The sequence below is a fragment of the Pieris napi genome, chromosome 9 (assembly GCF_905475465.1).
Source record: "Pieris napi chromosome 9, ilPieNapi1.2, whole genome shotgun sequence".
Lineage (NCBI taxonomy): Eukaryota > Metazoa > Arthropoda > Insecta > Lepidoptera > Pieridae > Pieris > Pieris napi.
The window spans coordinates 12696809-12702808 of record NC_062242.1 but is presented as its reverse complement, the minus strand read 5'-3'; the positions used below and the strand labels follow the sequence as shown (position 1 = coordinate 12702808).

General features: G+C 33.5%; 1 protein-coding gene across 3 annotated transcripts in view; it reads left to right on the top strand.

The window, feature by feature from the left end:
• The first annotated feature begins 4319 nt into the window (after positions 1-4319).
• The window catches only part of LOC125052265 (nephrin), a 156691-nt gene continuing 155010 nt past the window's right edge, over positions 4320-6000 (top strand). For all 3 annotated transcript variants that reach the window (XM_047652992.1, XM_047652991.1, XM_047652993.1), the window contains exon 1: positions 4320-4476. The gene's annotated coding sequence lies outside the window, so the exon portion shown is untranslated. The remainder of the gene's footprint in view (positions 4477-6000) is intronic.

Sequence of the window (6000 nt, the reverse complement as noted above, 5' to 3'; positions counted from 1 at the left end):
ATCCAGGCATCCGTCAACAGCTACTCGACGACATGTATACCTATCTGTCTATAAAAGAAAAAATATATCAAAGAAACATAATATGTCTTGACTTGTCTATTATAAATAATAATACTACAAAATTAAACATATTTATTTATTTATTCAACTTTACCACATCATACAGACTCATATATTTAAAGTAAATGTTACAACCAATCATTTCTAAAATATATGACAATGTTGAACATAATAATTGTTACAGGAAAAGTTACCAACAAAACTGCGTACGGTACGAGATAGGCACTTAACAATGCTTTCTTTAAAATTCATCAGATCACTACCGAATATATCCAGCTCTGGATAAGTTTAATCCGTTATAATCCCGAAGAATTCGAAAAAGAGAACATATAAAAAGAACATATGGTCCTTTGTCGACATTGTATGACGCAACTCTGTAGTACTAGATATAAATGATTAGTAAAATGACGTGAAGGCACCAAAGGGTCGGTTTTGAAATCCGGTGTGGGAGAGAGAGCGAGGGAAAGAGACAGGTGTCGTCCGCACCTGCGCTCGCACACGAATTGGACGATTCATGAATGTCTTCGGGTTTGGGGTTCCGCGGATAAATGGGACCGAATTGGGAATTTAAATTATACTTAAAAAATGTGTAAGATACTAGGTAGTTTTTATAAGTGAATCATAATAAATCTTTGGTTTATGGAACGTTGATGAAGTTTCATTTAATATTACTTAAACAAACTGTTTATATTTAAAAAAAAGTTTCATCATCGGGCGTCCAGGCAAAATACAAAAGCCCACGTAGCACCTCGACGTCCGTTGTTCCATAACTGAGCGTTATTTAAGGCAGTTTTTGCCGCGCACCACCACTAGCTCCGAGTTGCCCACTAAAGTATTGCTGAACCGATTCGACTTAGGGTCCTCCAAGAAAAGAGCGTACCAATTTCTAAAAGGCCGGCAGCGCACTTGCGAGCCTTCTAGTTATCTCTTAACAACAGACGAGCCTCATGCCCGTTTGTCCCGTTACAATAAAAAATATTAAAGATAAATGTAATTAAATCAAAACAAATATAATGTTATTAAACTCATTGCATTTGAAAGGGTTTTCAGTCCCTTTTTTCATAAGTATTTAAAGTCTTAAACTAAAGTATTGTTTTATATAAAATATTACTTATGTAGTTTATTTGTGATTACTTAACGATAAACAAGAAGTAAACTCGCACTTGGCAGGTTTTTTACGATAATTTCCGTTGGCGCGTAAAATGAACTCGTCATTATACGTCTGTATGAGTGCAGGATGTACCTGTGTTGTGTGTTATTTATACTTTTTTATTTGCACCTCAATTTACTTTGAATGGAGTGAACTGATGAAAAATACGGCTTTAAATGTTCTATTACTCACTCTTAGCGGTCACACTCTGTAACTGTCACAATTACGTTTCCAATTAGCTTTTTAGTGTACGTATATGGCTATCAAATTAATTAATTACCTCCCCAGAAGTTATAGATCGGATGCCGTGTAATGCTTTCAAGGGAAAGGTGATTAAATTTTTAAAGACAAGGTGACATTATAGTGTGGGAGAATATTTAGACCATAACTTTTGACAACGATAAATAACTTAACTGTTCTTATAATTATGACATTAGGTACGACAGTTAATTTGACATTTACATGGCTATTTTTATATGGCTGATTGTGTGTTTTTTTTATAATTAATCAATCTGTATGTACCACTTTCGTAGCGAAAAGAATCATACAATACTAAATTAAAATTCAAGAAGTTAATTCTAATGTGAAGGAATGAAACAGAATTGACAAATTGTTTTAACGAGAATAATTCTCCCTCAAAGGCCGCCAACGCACCTAAAATCCTCAAAGCATCATTCCTACTTGGCATGAAGTGTTTAAGGAATAAACCAGTAGCGAGAGGCCTGGTTACCCATTCACTACCATATCACATTTCTTCAAGATGAACGCTGTTGCTGCTACGATTTTTATGAAGGCTGTTTTAATACCTGCTGCCTTTAGGAATTCGAAGACCTTAGCGTTAGTTTAGTTTGAAATGGCAGCCTTTCCGTCTTTGACTCCATCGCCGGCTGCGATTCCGTCTTTGATCCTAGTTGTTCTGGTAAATCAAATACTTCCTTTGTTTTGCCTTTGATGATCAGGATACCGAGCTTACAGCTCGCGACTTCTTTTGGTGCTGCCATAATATAGAAAAAACTAAGCCTTTATTTCTTGCTAGTCGACTCATACCAGCGTGAATTGAACTGTGAGTGCCTTTTATTAATTTTGTTCAGGCCCCATAGACCACCATGTGTTCGGTCGACGCACTTACCTACTTGACTACAATTCCGATACATCATAGTAAACAAATAATTAGTCATTTCACAATAAACCATACAGTAAACGGTATACCAAACGAAGGTGATTTATGAGTGAATGGCTACCATGTTCTAAGCCTAGTTAAAAACATTAAATGCCGTGTCCTTCGTTCCCAGACCTTTAAATACCACTGCATTCTAATGTTACGTACCTTTATTAAAGATAAATAAGGTATTTGGACAGTACAATCCTCGTCTAAATATAGATAAATAAATCAATACAAGCTTTTTAGGTCTCAGATGTTTGTATCTGTTTCATGGTCATTTCTCAATCTAATAGGCAAGTGATCAGCCTCTTATGCTTGACACACGTCGTTGTTTTTGGGTCTGAGGCAAGCCGGTTCCCTCACGATGTTTTCCTTCACCGTTCGAGCGATTTTAAAAAGAAAGAAAGTCCATTGTTACACAGCTGGGGATCGAACCTACGACCTCACTAGGCCAACATTAATTACCATTAGATCAATTAAATTCAATATTTTGCATGTTGTCTGAATTCCTCATATATGGAAGTGAATCCTATGACACTACAGACATATACAATGCGAGGTCTTGCGATATTAAATTGTATGTCTTAGTTGTTATATTGTACTATGACAGTGACGTTACAGAATTTCATTGAATAGATGTTTTTGCGATTCTAAAATAATTGTATATTACGCAATTATTAGTCAAATAATACTAATTGAATAGAAAGAAAAAAAAACTAAACAATCACTTCAAGTCAATATTGTCTAATGTCCATTTTAGCTAATAATATTCTTGTTTGTTTTGATTTATCATTTCAAAAGTAAAGTTTGAGACAACTCAAAGAGTTAGTTGACGTCAACAGAGTTTTCTTAAACTCATATGACTCTTTTTAATTTCTTATGAACGATTTTGTAAATATGAAATCTCTAAATTCTTGAAAAGAAACGTTTGTAATACACGTAATCTCAATCTACTACTCATCGAAAGAAGCCACAAATAAAAAGGATGGGACAGAAAACACCTGTGCTTCGAACATTCTAAAAAGGAAAAAAAACTAACCAAAACAAGACCGACCTCTGTCGAAGCGACGCGTTCGAAATTCAAAAAGTTCGAATAACGATTCTATGTCATGGCCAAAGAGTTGATTACCGGTGTTGCCAGAATCTGGTTTAAAAAAAACTGGTTATGTGGGAAAAAATACAGGGCAAGATGCTACCTAATTTTGTAGTCATAATTTATCAGTAGTTGAAGATAAACATTCCTATTGATATTTGACGTTAGTTTCTGACATATTTCAATAGTTTTGATGACGTACACTATGCATAAAATGTCTTTTATTACGCTAAGTCAAGCCGCGCGCAAATATGTTGCACCACTGTTTTGTCTACTTATTATTTTAAAATCATTACAATTATCAATATTAACCAACATTCAATACTAATTTAGCACTGAGAGATAAAGATCCGTATAATTGCTAGCGTCTCTCCACTACTTTCAGCTTGTGTAAAAAGCTCAATATAAAATTATTATTTACCTCACCCGCATAAATCCTTTTTTTTTTCGCAATTTGTATATTCAATTATTATATCAAAAATATTATAGTTCCTTGCTCTATTGAATATTGATGTCTCTTCGCAGAATCATAATTTATTAATTCATATTCTGCATTGAAACTAAATACAGAACGCTGTGGTACATATGTACTACATTGCAGCTTGCACTTTATCCCATCTAACCTCATTTATACACATTAATTACATTTATGTTACAAAATACGAAAATACCTTAAAATAAAACTTCTAAGAGCATCAAAAAAGATTCTAGTTCGAAAAAGTCAGCCAGTTCTATCAAATTAACAGAATTTTAAAACGATTTGCATTACGCAGTACGCAACACAGCTACGCAGGTTCCCCGGGCTTATCCCCCCCGCCCCCCGTTTCCCGCCATCCCTTGTCATTTCGCGTCGGGCCTGCGTCGCGCGCGTTTGTGTCCGTTCTGTCGACCCCACCTGTGGCTGCCGCGTTGTGTTGTGATTTTATGAATGAATAACCAGTTTGGATGGTGTTTAGTGATAGTGTTTTGAACTTGTGTGAAACTAAGTGACAAGTTGGAGTTTATATTACGGTTGGTATATATTCGACTATATACAGCAAAATAATTAATTTCTAACTAGAATTAGTCTGTATTAGGAAGGTCCAACTGGATTCTGTTTGTATTTGGTGTTTTTAGTATCGAAATATATAGTATAAATGAGCAGAAAGCCACAAATAATTTTATTCAAAAATCTAACAACTTTGAAGTCTGTGTAAGTCGATATCGAAAGCAATATTGTTTGAATTTATGTTCCCTCATGAATATGATGAACGTGAACGTCTTTGAAGAAATGATTTTCGACTATCGATTTAATTTTTTCTTCATTTAAGCGAAGCCAGACGCTGAGTTCGAATTTTAAAATTGATCTTGTTTTTTGTTTTGATTAGGGGTTTTCACGTTAGGTCATAGATTCCTTTTTTGAAATATTTCACGATTTTGAGGTTACATTAAAAAAATCACCTACGTTTTATGCAATTACAATTATGCCAGCGGTTTCTAACGTTATTTTTCTCCTTTCTCAAACTGAAACTTCAAAGTTTCAAGTAGTTAGTACAATTTTCGAAGGCTAATTGCATTAAAAAATTGTGTTAAAACTAAGTGTGATGTTCGCAAAGTAAAGGATTAAATACCTACAAAGGTACGTAGTAATGTTGACAGGTTTTATTAATTTTACACAAAACAAAGGTGCCTCGCATTTATAAAATCCTTTGGTCTAAATTAGTTAGCTCAATGCTATTAAACTTTAAATAACATTTAAAGTTATAATTACTTTTAGTTTAATTTGAAGAAACGGGTAATAGTTATTAACCTTCATCTAGAAATATGCAAGCTCGTGTAGTTTAACAGTGGAATCTGTCATTGAAATTCAATCACTTATGTAAATTGGTTTAAAGGAAAAGTTTTATTATTAAAAAACTAATTTTACAACGTATATTTATGAAGGCATATAGCCAATAAGTTTATAATGTTTATTTATGACAATATAATATAACCTCATTTTAAGCTTTAAGCAGCATTTCTTCGCTGTATTGCGACGCTTATACGAGCGAGAGCTCCAGCTCGTGGGTCACCAGAACTGTCTATCAGGTGCCAAATTAAAACTTTGATTATCGCCTGTGCACTTGTTCCCCACGGAGTATTCCAAAGGATAGGAAATCAAGATAGGAGCATTTTTGCTCCTATCTTGATTTATCACAAATAGTTTTATAACGTGCAGAAATGAAAAATTCAAACTTAGATAATTACAATAATAATTATTAATAATAAATGATAATTTTTTTATGGTGGTAATTTTAGTAAAGATAAAAAGTAACAAATTTGTATTAAATAGTAATAGTGAACTTTTGTAAAACTTACTTCTTAGACATAATGTTAGGTCACAACTTTGAACATATTCGTAGTATAGCTGTTAGGTAAAGCCTGGGTTTGATCACGGTAAAAAATAGATGTAAATTATATTGTTAATATTTTTTAGGTGTAGATTATTTTGTTTAGATTTCGAATCAAAATCAAGTTAATAATAAATAAATCGTCTAAATAGTCGTAATATCCGGT